This window comes from Cibotium barometz, chromosome 35 (assembly GCF_041138505.1).
Source record: "Cibotium barometz isolate CiBa-2024 chromosome 35, ASM4113850v1, whole genome shotgun sequence".
Lineage (NCBI taxonomy): Eukaryota > Viridiplantae > Streptophyta > Polypodiopsida > Cyatheales > Cibotiaceae > Cibotium > Cibotium barometz.
This window is the reverse complement of record NC_141080.1, coordinates 51,046,647-51,060,404: the sequence shown is the minus strand read 5'-3', so window position 1 is coordinate 51,060,404 and position 13,758 is coordinate 51,046,647.

Sequence of the window (13,758 nt, the reverse complement as noted above, 5' to 3'; positions counted from 1 at the left end):
TTTTGGGAATGAAAGTACAAAAAGGCATCTTCTAGAGAATCTTTTGACCACCTTTAATCACCCAACATTTTTGTATACATGGCATCACATGATTGGCCCTTTTCCTTAATGGATGTATGTATGTATGTGGATGTAGATGTGGATGTGTAGATGTGAATGGGAATGTGGATATGGATGTATGTATGTATGTGGATGTGGATGTATGAATGAGGACGTGATAGTGGATGTATGCATGTGCATGTGGATGTATGGATGTGGATATGGATGTGTATGTATGAATGTGGATATGGGATGTGGATGTATAAATGAGGATGTGAAAATGGAGGTAAGCATGTAAATGTGGATGTATGGATGTGAATGTGGATGTGGATGTGGATATGGATGTGTATGTATGAATGTGGATATGGAATGTGGATGTATAAATGAGGATGTAAAAATGGATGTATGCATGTAGATGTAGATGTATGGATGTGAATGTGAATGTGTATATGAATTAATTTGTCGTCGATATGAGAAAATGGATGAGAATGAGTACACATTGAATGGAATGTGGACTAAGGAGGGATAATGTGGAAAGACGAGAGTTCGATTTAGAAACTGTATTTTGTGACTGTTTGTAAATGACTGTTTTATGTCAAGAATGATGGGGAAGCATTTTGACCGTCTTGTGGATTAAGGTCATGAAGACCTAACTGTTAAAGTTGCAACTGCTGACGGAGAGTCAATGGAGGACAACTCGCGTAGCAAGGTCGACCGAGGTCTTGACCAGCCTCGGTTCAATTTAAATGGTGAGATTCCGGTACGATGGATGAGGGACCAAGGAAGCGGCCTATGAGTGAAGCGCTAGGTCACCTGCGAAGGATCCTAGAGGGTGCTGACCATACGGTGCTCGGGCTCTGGGTCGCCGAAGATACCCACACGTGCGTCGTCGAAGATATTGGAATAAAGAATAAGAATTGTTTTCTGAAACCGGGCATGGATCTGGTTGATTGACCTTGCTGGTCCTCAACGGATGAGTCCATGGCTCTTTTATATGGATCTGTGGGTTGATCTTGCTGATCTTACACGGAGATTCCATTTTATTATATGAATATATTGCCAGTTACTATGAGCTAGGAACCATGGAAAAGGCCCCTGAGTAAACAGGTGGTGAGCGTTCTGGTTACCAATGATGCCATAAGTATACCAATGAATGAATGACTAGAAATAAGCATTCAACCAGAGACTTTGAGGATTGTCATCAGTGATATAATGGTTTCATTAAAGGATTGTTTTAAAGTTAGCTGATGCTAAGAAAAAGGTAATTTTATATTGGGTATGTAAATGGTGTGACTAGTTTTATGTTTGCATGAACTTCTGGCTAGGGGACCTTGGAACTCTTTTCCTTGGTACCCGGGACAAAACCTAACCAAATTCTTAATTGGATCCCATCACTACAGTGGTTGGGCGGTTGGCTAACCCATGGGGCTGGACTGATGGATGGGGTTAGGCTGGACTGATGGATCCGTAAATCGAGACTCAATTTCTGTTTACGATAGATAAAGTAAATCCCAGATAGTAATTGTTCTATGGATAGGAATCAACGGCTGTGCCTCTTAATGGGAAAAAAAGCGTTGATCCCAATGATCCAAGTGCAAGTTTCTTCCTTGATCTGACCGAGTATCTTTATAGGTACAGTCGCGGCGGATCAGCTTGATCAATAATGGTCTTGACTACGTTAGAGTAAAGAGTTATCCTGGTGGAATCGCCCGTACTTTCCGGGTGAAGGAAGTTTTTCCGGGTTCGATTTTGGAAAAAACCGACGGATTAGTCTCTTGTCCGGATATCCGTGGCCCCGAGTGTGGGACCCCTGTCCCGCGCGAGAAGTGCTACTTCCGCTGCTAGTACCCCGAATCCGTTGCTCGGTGGGAACAAGGATCTTACAGTTGGTATCAGAGCCAATTGGCTAATAAAGATCAACTGAGAAGCCAAATATGTCAAAAATTTATCAAGAAGCACAAAAAGGTTGTAATTGTGTGATATAATTCATACAATTTGATATTCAAACTGAAAATTTGTAAATTAATAACTGGGTCTTCAAATGGAAGTACCGCAATTGTATGGAACCCTGACTTGCTTGAGGCCTAGACATGATGGTATTTACCTTATAGTTCCAAGTATCATGACTATCGTATATACCGAGGGTATAACTGCAACTCTTTACCGACAGTATATACGAGTAAAGCTAAGACTTGAAATTATAAGCATTAATGCTATCCAGTTGATGAATTTGAATGTGGTTGATATGATTTTTAATTATGTTTGGGAACTGATGAATTGATTTGGATTCTGATTGAAAAATGATGATCCCTGAAAATTGATTGTAATGTAATAAGCTGAGCGAAACCACAATGTGGATGATTGGGACGAGTCCCTGTAATGATAAATGATGATAATGATTTCAACAAATCACTATGAGATTAGTGGATTGTACTGTCAAATTGCTACTGTTAATACTTGAGCCAGTAGATCAAGTTAAGGGATGACAAATTGAGAACTTGCTTAACTAAAATTCCCGTGGAGGAATGTTCAGAAGGAAATTTTTTCGGTCTAATGGACCATTATCGTGTTAAAGATATGAATGATATGAATTGAATGAAATTGTTATGTAATGATGAGTTCTATTTAAGGGATAATTATCCCCGTATTCTGTTGGGTTGACCAGAATATAAGGAACCCCAGAATAAATTGGATCTTAAGAAAAAGAGTTGTCCTCTACTTTGCGAGATAAGGACATCTCGCACTTTTTAAGTAGGGTAGAATGTAAGATTTCTCCCCCAGCCTTCGAGGTATACATGAGTAAGAATCTTATAATTATTTCCTCTCTAAATAAAAGAAAGATTCTGTTTAAAAAGGGAAGACACTTTGTAACCCAGAATACCTTCTCAGGAGCCCACCTGTTTTAAAGATTCAGAACGATGAATTCAGAAGTGAGAACCGGTGTTTTGGATGCCAAGGTTTTGACCATCGGTTAAAAGACTGCCTGACTCCTACCATGAAAAGGGCACAGGGAAGTCTAGAACCCAAATTTAGAGACCAATTCCTTCATACCAATCTAATCAGGATCCGTCTCTCGGACAAGATTGCTTAACTCCATTAACTAGGTCCGACCCATTGATTAGGGTCGAGATGACCAGTCAAATGCTTGGCGACTTAGAGCAAGAGATGCAGGCAATTCATAAAGATATAAACGCTACCCAGGATCGACAGAGACAATATACAGATAAGAAGAGGACAATCAAAGAATTCAAAGAAGCAGTTATAGTCTTCATTTGAATACGGACCAAAAGAATTTCTTTATCTCTAGGGGAGTATAAGTAGTTATCCCCCAGATATTGTGGACCAAAGAAAGTAGGTGACTTAGCCTACGAACTTCTTTTATCTCTTCATCTCAAAGTTCTTAATGCCTTCTTCTATAGAAAAATGTGCCAAACCCAAATCATGGAAAGATGGTAAAACTTCAGTGGCAAGATACCGTTGGCTTCTAAGTTACGCTAGCTCCTTCCTTTATATAAGTCGTAACTTTTACTTGTCGCTCATAGTAATCTTACTTCCATCGATCTCCCTTCTTCTTAATCTCTTTCATGGCTTGGCAACAGGAATTAGTTTTATCCATGATGATTTCTCACCTTCAAGACACAAGCGAGTCTGTGAAGAAGGATTTTATAGAACAGTATGAGCGCTCACTTTTTCCTCACTTGGGAACTTCTGTAGCTCAGACCAAATGGCGGACCTATCAAGATATAACTAGGGTAACACCCTGGGGTCAGCAGCACTTTCGTAACAATGTCCGCTTGGCCATGGTTATTGAAGCCTTGGGTTTGGGTCCCCGATACTACTGCGTCATGAGATCAAGACATCTTGGGTTTTCTGAGCGGGTCTTCTTACTGGCGTGTTTTCTTCCTCATCAGAAGATATGCCTTTACCCCGTTTTTGGCTTGCCTCTCAGAGGTCCTTTTTTTTAGATCACCTCATACCACTGAGATAGGTGCGGCAATAACCAATAGAATTATTCCCATAAATGAGTTACCTTATAAACACCATATTAGTGAATTTGAAAATTTTCCAAGTCTCATTTTTGAATACTTAAAAAAGGGGACATGGATAACATGTTTGTAAGTTTCTCAAAACCCTATCATATGACCTATCTCGTTGGAAGGCGCTTGAAAAATAGAATCTAAAGAGCTATAAAGCGCTCATTTTGGATTAGTGGTGTTCAAGTTATGGTTAATCTAAAATTTTGACCACGTGTCCCAAACTTGTGAAAAATTCCCATATTCCCCAATATGGTGTTTATACGTGCACAGCTTGTGAGTGCTACTTTTGTGATCATATGATGGACGGGCTTATGGAAGTGTAAAGGGTTCTTTTATCCTTACTGTATATGTTCCAAGAATGAATAAAGTTTAAATCTTGTTCTTGTCTTGACCCTTACTCTCTTTGAGACTTTTTATTTGGTGGTTAATCTTAATTAAATCTTTCTCTAAGCCTCATGTTCGTGCATCTCGCAAAATTATCCCAAGTTTGCGAGATGAGGACATCTCGCGTTTTTCAAGTGGGAGAGAATGTAAGATTTCTCCCCAGCCTCTCAAAATGTCCAGCATATTCCCTTGTAATCAATTCCCCCTTCAGAAATATAAGAGATCTCGTCTCTGCCTGTTTTAACATAGAGAGAGAAAATATTCTAGAGAGAGAATATTCAGATTATGAATATTTTTGGATAGAAAAATAACTCATCTTATTAAAATAAGTTCCCCTGAAATAGAAATTCAAAAAGAACTTTCCAATGTGTAATTAGAATTAATTGGAAATGGATATGAAGGACCTTAGCTTAAGGGTCTAGATTTTCAGACATTTTTGGATTATGGTCCAATTAAGGTTCCTATGGGCCAATAGCATCAATCCATGTGTAGGGAGGAGATAAATCCAATTTGTAAAAGAAGATACCCAAAAATGAGTAAATGCTCACATAAGATGAAGAGTTGACTATGTACAAGATTTATTAGTAAGAAACTATGAGCAATATCAAAAATATGAGATATTTTGGGTATCCAAAAATGAGTAAATGCTCACATAAGATGAAGAGTTGAAAATATACAAGGTTTTTTAGTAAAAAACTATGAGCAATATTAAAAATATGAGATATTTTGGATATAATGATTCCATTTTGACACATATGTAAGGAAGGGGAGTCCATTAAAGAAGGTGCATATTTCACATGCTTGAATGAGTTTTAAACTCAAAAATAATGTGATATTTTTATCTCTCCTCTCTCTTGAACCAAACCAAATCAAAATGGAACCAAACCGAATCAAAAAGTACCCAAACTAGGTCCAAATCTAGTCCAAATTCAACCAAACTGAATTAGAAAATTCTAGAATTCAGTTAGCTTTGGTTAGAGCTTCCCTCTCCTATAAATAGAACATGAGTCCTTTGAAAAAAATAGAAGAATTTTACTATACTAGAGTTATGCTGAAATAATGCTAATTTCTACTATTCTCTAAAATTCTCTCCAAATTGAAGAAATTGGAGCTTCCCCCTTTCTTCAATCCCCATTGGTGGCTCCATCAACATACTTAACTAATTGATTGGTTGGGGGCCCCTACCGTAAACAAAGAATCAAGCAATTTGTAAGGTAAATGGTGAATTTTGATCTTTTCTATAATTTCTCAATGCTTCTCTCTTCTCAACCCCTCTCAAGCTTGAGAAACTTAATTGGAATGGTTTTTGAATGCTATTGAAGTTAATTGATGAATGGTAGTGAAGAGTTACATAATTTGATGAATGCTATTGAAGTTAATTGATTAATGATAGTTAAGAATTACATAAATTTTTATTTATGCTTAATTCAAATGGTTTTTATGTAATTTCTCTCACTCACTCAAGAAATGGTCATACTCATGATCCATTCTCAATCCAAATGAAGCTTTTCATAAAGCTTTTCTTTAATCCAAGATTAATCTATGCTTGAGACCAAATTAATGGCTTTTTTCTATGCTTTTAGTTTATGTATTTCATGAATATTGATGATTCAATCCATTATGGATTAATGATCCAATTAGGGATCATTCTAATTATTTTCTTAATGATAAGCTTTATCTCTTAGAAAAATTGAGATTTATTAGTCATAGCAGCGGAGCTATGGTAAAATTTTTATAAAAATTACGCATAAAATAATTTCATTCAAAGTATGAAAAGAGGACTTCCTACCATATTCTAGGAATTATCATCTTAGATAAATTGAAAGATATTCATTGTAATCCTAGAGAAATTGATTTTTATATTATGCATAATTGATTTTCATGCATAGAGGTATGCATAAAAGATTATTATTTTAACATAAAAGTGTTACTTTTATCATATTTGGATTTCATGCATAGAGGTATGCATAAAAGTTGATTATTTTATTATAAAAGTGTTACTTTTATCATATTTGAATTTCATGCATAGGTATGCATAAAAGTTGATTATTTTATTATAAAAGTGTTACTTTTATCATATTTGGATTTCATGCATAGAGGTATGCATAAAAGTTGATTATTTTATTATAAAAGTGTTACTTTTATCATATTTGGATTTCATGCATAGAGGTATGCATAAAAGTTGATTATTTTATAATAAAAGTGTTACTTTTATCATATTTGAATTTCATGCATAGAGGTATGCATAAAAGTTGATTATTTTATTGTAAAAGTGTGATTTTCATCATAAATGGATTTTATGCATAACTTAGATGCATAAGAGAAATTCTTTTATTCTAAAAGTGTAATTCCTACCAAATTGAATTTATGCATAAGAAGATGCATAAAAGATTGATTTTAAATTTAAAAGTATCATTCTCATCTAAATTGAATTTATGCATAGAAAAATGCATAAAAGATTGAAATTTAATTCAAAAGTTATTTTCATTTAAAATTAATTTATGCATAAGAAGATGCATAAAAGATTGATTTTTACTTCGAAAGTATTAATCTCCTTAAATAGAATTTATGCATAAATAAATGTGTAAAGAAATCTTGAATCAAATATAAGAATTCTCTTGTATTCTATAAATAGATATGAGATGTAATAGGACGTGATAAGAGGTGTATAAGATGTGATAAGAGGTGATAAGATGCTTATGAAATAAGTTAGGAGGTGATAAGATGAATTAAGATGTGATAAGATGTGTATGGGATGAGGTAAGAAGTGTATGTGATAGGATAAGATGTATATGGGTTGTGATAGGGCGAGAATGGATGTGATGTAAAAGATTAGATGTGAAGGCATATGGGGCTATATGAATGGGAATGTGAAAATGGATGTATGTATGTGGATGTGTGGATGTGGAGATAGGAGTGTGGATATATGAATGTGAAAATGGATGTATGCATGAAGATGTATATGCATAGATGTGAATGTGGATGTAGATGTGGATGTATAGATGTGAATGGAAATGTGGATGTGGATGTATAGATGTGAATGTGGAATGTGGATGTGGATGTATGTATGTATGTGGATGTATAGATGTGAATGAGAATGTGGATGTGGATGTATGTGAATGTGGATGTAGATGTGAATGTGGAATGTGGATGTGGATGTATGTATGTATGTGGATGTAGATGTGGATGTATAGATGTGAATGGGAATGTGGATATGGATGTATGTATGTATGTGGATGTGGATGTATGCATGAGGATGTGATAGTGGATGTATGCATGTGGATGTGGATGTATGGATTTGGATATGGATGTGTATGTATGAATGTGGATATGGGATGTGGATGTATAAATGAGGATGTGAAAATGGAGGTAAGCATGTAAATGTGGATGTATGGATGTGGATGTGGATGTGGATGTGGATGTATGGATGTGGATATGGATGTGTATGTATGAATGTGGATATGGAATGTGGATGTATAAATGAGGATGTAAAAATGGATGTATGCATGTAGATGTGGATGTATGGATGTGAATGTGAATGTGTCACTACAAGGGATTGGGCTCATACCCGCGCTCTTAGCCGCTAAAAATGACTTGTGAAAAAAAGTAGCGGGCCCGTGTATCAGCGCGTGTATAATCGCGGCCAGAGACATGCGTGTATAACCGCGTGTACAGTAGCTTTTAGACGCGCGTATACACGGGTATATAGCCGCGTTATTTTATACAGACGCGTTAATACACGCCCCTATACACGCTTCTTATTACATTAGACGCGCTTATACACGGGTGTATAGCCGCATCCTGCTCAGTTCCCATGTTCCAGACGCGGCTTTACTTGCGTCTATACACGCGTTTCTTTAATTTAGATGCGCTTATACACGCGTAAATGCCAGTTTATACGCGTTAATACACGCGTTATTTCCAGGGTATCCGCGTAGATACACGCGAGTTTTAGCAGTGTTGACGCGTTTATACACGCGAACAGAGAGCAAAAAAAAAAATCCAGAGAGTGCTATTTGGTGCCTGAATACTGTTCCAGCATTCCAGGACCCAATAGCACTCTCTGGTTTAGGGTTTTTGGTGCATTAGACCATCCCATTAGACCATCCACGAAGAACATATGCACGAGGGAGATTAAGACAAGAACGACATGAATGCATACATTGTCATTACACGATTCAAGACAGCCATGAATGTAATACTATCGATCAATCAATTCAATATTACTATCAAAATTTCATACATGTATACAAGGGAGTCCATATCTCGAAGTAGCCCATGGCTTGAGTTTACAAAAAAATATATACAATCACATCCTAAATATGGAATGTGATACTACAAGTCTGAGTACTACTCAGACCCAGATGATGACTCGGTGCTCCCCCCATGCTCAGATGAGCTCGCATCGGTCGGAATGTCCGAGGAGTAGTGCTCACGTCCACCCTCTGCAGCGGCGGCCGGTGGATCATCAGCAGCTTGTGCCTGTTCAAGTAATATATAGTATATAAGTATATATATATGCAATTCAATAAACCAAAACCATTCGTTACGAATTTTCAAGTACCTGTCGACCGTATGGTCTCATGGCCAACTCAAACTGCGCGTCCGTAATACGTCCCTCGGCTCTGAAGATGGCCCACGTGTCACGTCTGCTATGCCGGCGAGCATACGCAGTATCGTGGGTTGTGGGCTTCCTCCCCGTAACCCGTCGCTGTATCATAATCAACACAATTTGTAAGATTAAAACAATTCATAGAATCAATGAATTAAGTAAACAATCAAATAAAGTGGCAGGATACTTACGAACTCTGCCTCCCATGACTCGACGCCGCCAGATCCGAAATGCGAAGATCCAACGGTCTCCATCTGGATCCGTCGTGCCTCCACATGCTGCCTGCTCTTCACGCCACCCTCTGCTCGTTTCTTTGCCTCCTTCCACTCGCGTTTGTGCGCAGTGGCAGGTTTCTCGGCAGGATAGCCACCCGCAGCTACATTTAGCCGGTCATCGTACGCGAGTTTTTTAAGGTGAGATCTTTTATTACTTAAGATCTCCCTTATTCGCGTCCTTCCCCATACATCCGAGAATGTAGCATGTGGGGGATTGGGGTACCGACTATGTACAGCCTCTATCACCTCCCCAACTAATCGGCTATTTTGATCTTTAAATTTAATAAAACAATTTCTATATGAGTTTGATACTACCCCACGCATGTACTCCATTACCTCCCTCCCCCTCGCATCCATCACTATCCCGCCCCTATCCGTCACATCATAGCAAACCACTCTCTCCATCTCTCTCATCTCCTCCTCTTCCGAACTGTCTCCTCTAACTCTTCTCCCTCTATCTCCTCTCTCACCCCGTGCCCTACTACCTCCCCCACCTCCCCCACCTCCCCCACCAAAGCACCCGCCGCATCCTCCACTCCCACTCTTCCTACTGCTGCGGGTGGAGTCACGACTGGGGGATTGTCTACGTGACGGTGGCTGTGAGCCCTGACGTGATGGTGGCTCTGAGGGAGCACGTGATGGTGGCTGTGAGGGTGTACGTGAGTGTGTCTGGGATGAGGTATGTCTCCTCGGTGGACGTGGAAGAGGAGAAGCTGCATGCCGTCTCGTCGGACTCGGAGGAATAGACGGCACTGGAGTGCCCTGGATACTCGCGATAGGGGTATAGACACCAGGCAGGGAAGGAGGGGGATGGACATACATATACTCTGTAAGCTCAACCGGACCAGGTTGGCGCCCAAAGTGATTCATCATCTCCATCAACCAATTGCTGTACGCAAATGGATCGGATGAAGAACCTGGAATATCCATAAAGAACCTGCAACAAACATCATCATGTACATCATGGGCTGTCTCTTGACTCACACATTGTCATTACACAAGTCAATTGCCTGCAAACCATGAAATCTGAAACGCCGCAGTTTTTTGTCTGCAGAAACGCGTGTATACACCCGTCAAAAAACGCGTGTATACACCCGACCAAAAACGCGTGTATATGCGCGTGAAAAAACTCTGCAGACAGCTTACACGCGCTTTTACACGCGTCCGTACACGCGACCTGCGAAAAAATTTTCTCGAAAAGACCGACCCCCGACAAAGACAGAATGTCCTTATAAAAGGACCAGCCATTGTCGCCCCTGTCAGGATGCAGCAACCCAATCGTGTGCAAGAAGACAAACCCAAAGAGCAAAGAGCAAAATAAACAAATCTGACAAAAAGAGACAAGGCACAGGACAAAGTGACTCACCTCTGAAAAAGTGAGTCCTCTCTGCTCCTTCTCTGCTCCCTCCTTCTCCCGTGTGTGTGCTCCTTTCTCTGCTCCCTCCTTGCTGTTGGAAGAGGCGAAAACAGGCGAAAACGCATGCACTGTTGATTTTCAAGTTCAAAATCTATATTTGGGGAAGGCGGGCTATTTTTAGTTTAAATATGCCGCCGCGTTTATGTTCGCGTTTATAAACGCAGGTATGTTCGCGTGTATCTGATTTTAGCTGCGTTGATACACGCGTTTTGCAGAAATTAGCCGCGTGAATACACGCGTTTTTTAGGAAGTAGCCGCGTTAATACACGCAAATTTTAGGAGATAGCCGCGTGAATACACGTGATTTTGTGCTTTCATTAAAAATATATAATGAGTTTGTGTTTTCTGATTTGTACACAGGATGGCATCAACCTCTTCAAGCAGTTCTGGGGAAGATGAGACAATGCGTCATCGTAATCGCGATGTGTGGTTGGGACAACGGATCAAATGTATGTGTAATCGATGTCAAGGATGCATTGTACGAGCACGTCGAATTACCTTGAATCACATCTCCATGTATGGAGAATGGAATCAAACAGGTTTAGAGGTGAGTAGATGTAAATTGATGGTATTCAAATGACTCATGGTATCCAAATTAAATTAATAGAGTTGTAACATATAATTTGATAAATTGAAGCAGGATGCAGTACCACACCCTAACATGGTACCCTACGCGCGACGAGAGCACGTAAAGCGTCGACGAGATGATGCTGGAGCTTCGGGATCTATTGTCAGAGATGAGTGGGAAAGGGACGACAATAGCCCTGCACCCCACGAAGTTGTGGAAGAGGAGGTGCTTGATGATATGGTGCGGAATCTTTTTAAGGATGATCCCAAAGGTATGGACGACGATGATATGGAACAAGAGCATCTTTATAAAGCTTCATCGACACCGGTGTTTGAAGGGTGCACATTCTCAGTTTTACGTGCTTCCCTTGAACTACTTAATATACAAACAGTGTATGGATGGAGCAATGCAAGTCTTGACGCATTGTTGAAGTAAGCATTCTAACTTATAAATTTGAATTAGTGGTTTAAGGTTTAAGATTTAAGACTAATTATAATTGATGATATTGGATGCAGGCTATTGTCAAACATGCTTCCAAAGGAAAATAGACTGCCCACCTCAAGAGACATAGCGAGACGCTATGTGACATCTCTTGGAGGACTGGATTATGATAAAATACATGCATGCGTCAATGATTGCATTCTCTTTCGTGGGACGCATAAGGAGGCTCTGACATGTCCCACTTGTGGTGAAGCAAGGTACAGAACAGATATGAAGAGTTTTGATGTACCTCGTAAAGTCTTGCGACACTTTCCTATAATTCCTCGCATCAAACACATGTTCAAGTGCAAATCCATAGCAGAGCTCATGTCATGGCATTCCTCACATCGATCGGATGATGGCATGTGGAGAATTCCCGCAGACACTCCTGCTTGGAAGCATATTGAAGATGAGTGGCCCAGCTTTAAAACAGAGCCCAGAAACTTGAGACTTGGCCTGGGTATGGATGGAGTGAATCCATTTGGTTTCAAAAGCACCGCATACAGCGTGTGGCCAGTTGTGCTGGTGAATTACAACCTTCCACCATCAATGGCGATCAAGAAGGGACATCTTATGTTATCCCTTCTAATTCCAGGGAAACATAAAGTCAAGCATATGGATGTTTATCTTGAACCGTTGATTGATGAGTTGGAGGAACTATGGAGAGGTGTTGCGGTGGTGGACATTAGTAGGCCTCCCTCCTCTCGACACTTCGACTTAAAAGCAGTGTTGATGTGGACAATGCATGACTTTCCAGGATACAGCGATTGTTCTGGTAAGAATTCTAATTACCTCCCTACTCTATTACTATTGGCTATATATATTAATTAGACGGTTTGACTTTATTATTCTAACTTTTATTTATATTTTAACAGGTTTGAAAACATCGGGTAAACATGCATGTCCTGTTTGTGGCCCTTCGTTAGTACATGAGTATGCTGATGGTTTGTGTAAGACTATATTCAATAATCATCATCGATTTCTCCCCTCAGATCATCCATTGTCGTAAATGCATGTAGTGGGATTGTGTAATGATGTATACTGTAATGTACTATGAGATGGTTTAAGGAAAATAGTTTTTAATTTTGTTAAGGAATTCAGTTTTTTTCAGTTTTGCTCTGTTATGCGTGTATTAATCCGTGTACAGTACCGTGTATTTATCCGTGTATAATAGCGAGTATTAACCCGTAAATATTATCGTGTATTTATGCGTGTATTACTGCGTGTATATAAACACATTTATACACGCGTTGATAAATGCAAATATACACGCGAACTTAAATGCTACAATACACGCGCCCGATTCTATTCAAATACAAGCGCGACCATACACGCGTTCGTAATTTATCGCGTGTATGAAACGCGTGTATGGCAGCATTGTCTTGTAGTGTGTATATGAATTAATTTGTCATCGATATGAGGAAATGGATGAGAATGAGTACACATTGAATGGAATGTGGAATAAGTAATGTGGACTAAGGAGGGATAATGTGGAAAGATGAGAGTTCGATTTAGAAACTGTATTTTGTGACTGTTTGTAAATGACTGTTTTATGTCAAGAATGCTGGGGAAGCATTTTGACTGTCTTGTGGATTAAGGTCATGAAGACCTAACTGTTAAAGTTGCAACTGCTGACGGAGAGTCAATGGAGGACGTCTCGTGTAGCAAGGTCGACCGAGGTCTTGACCAGCCTCAGTTCGATTTAAATGGTGAGCTTCTGGTACAGTGGATGAGGGACCAAGGAAGCGGCCTATGAGTGAAGCGCTAGGTCACCTGCGAAGGATCCTAGAGGGTGCTGACCATACGATGCTCGGGCTCTGGGTCGCCGAAGATACCCACACGTGCGTCGTGGAAGATATTGGAATAAATAATAAGAATTGTTTTCTGAAACCGGGCATGGATCTGGTTGATTGACCTTGCTGGTCCTCAACGGATGAGTCCATGGC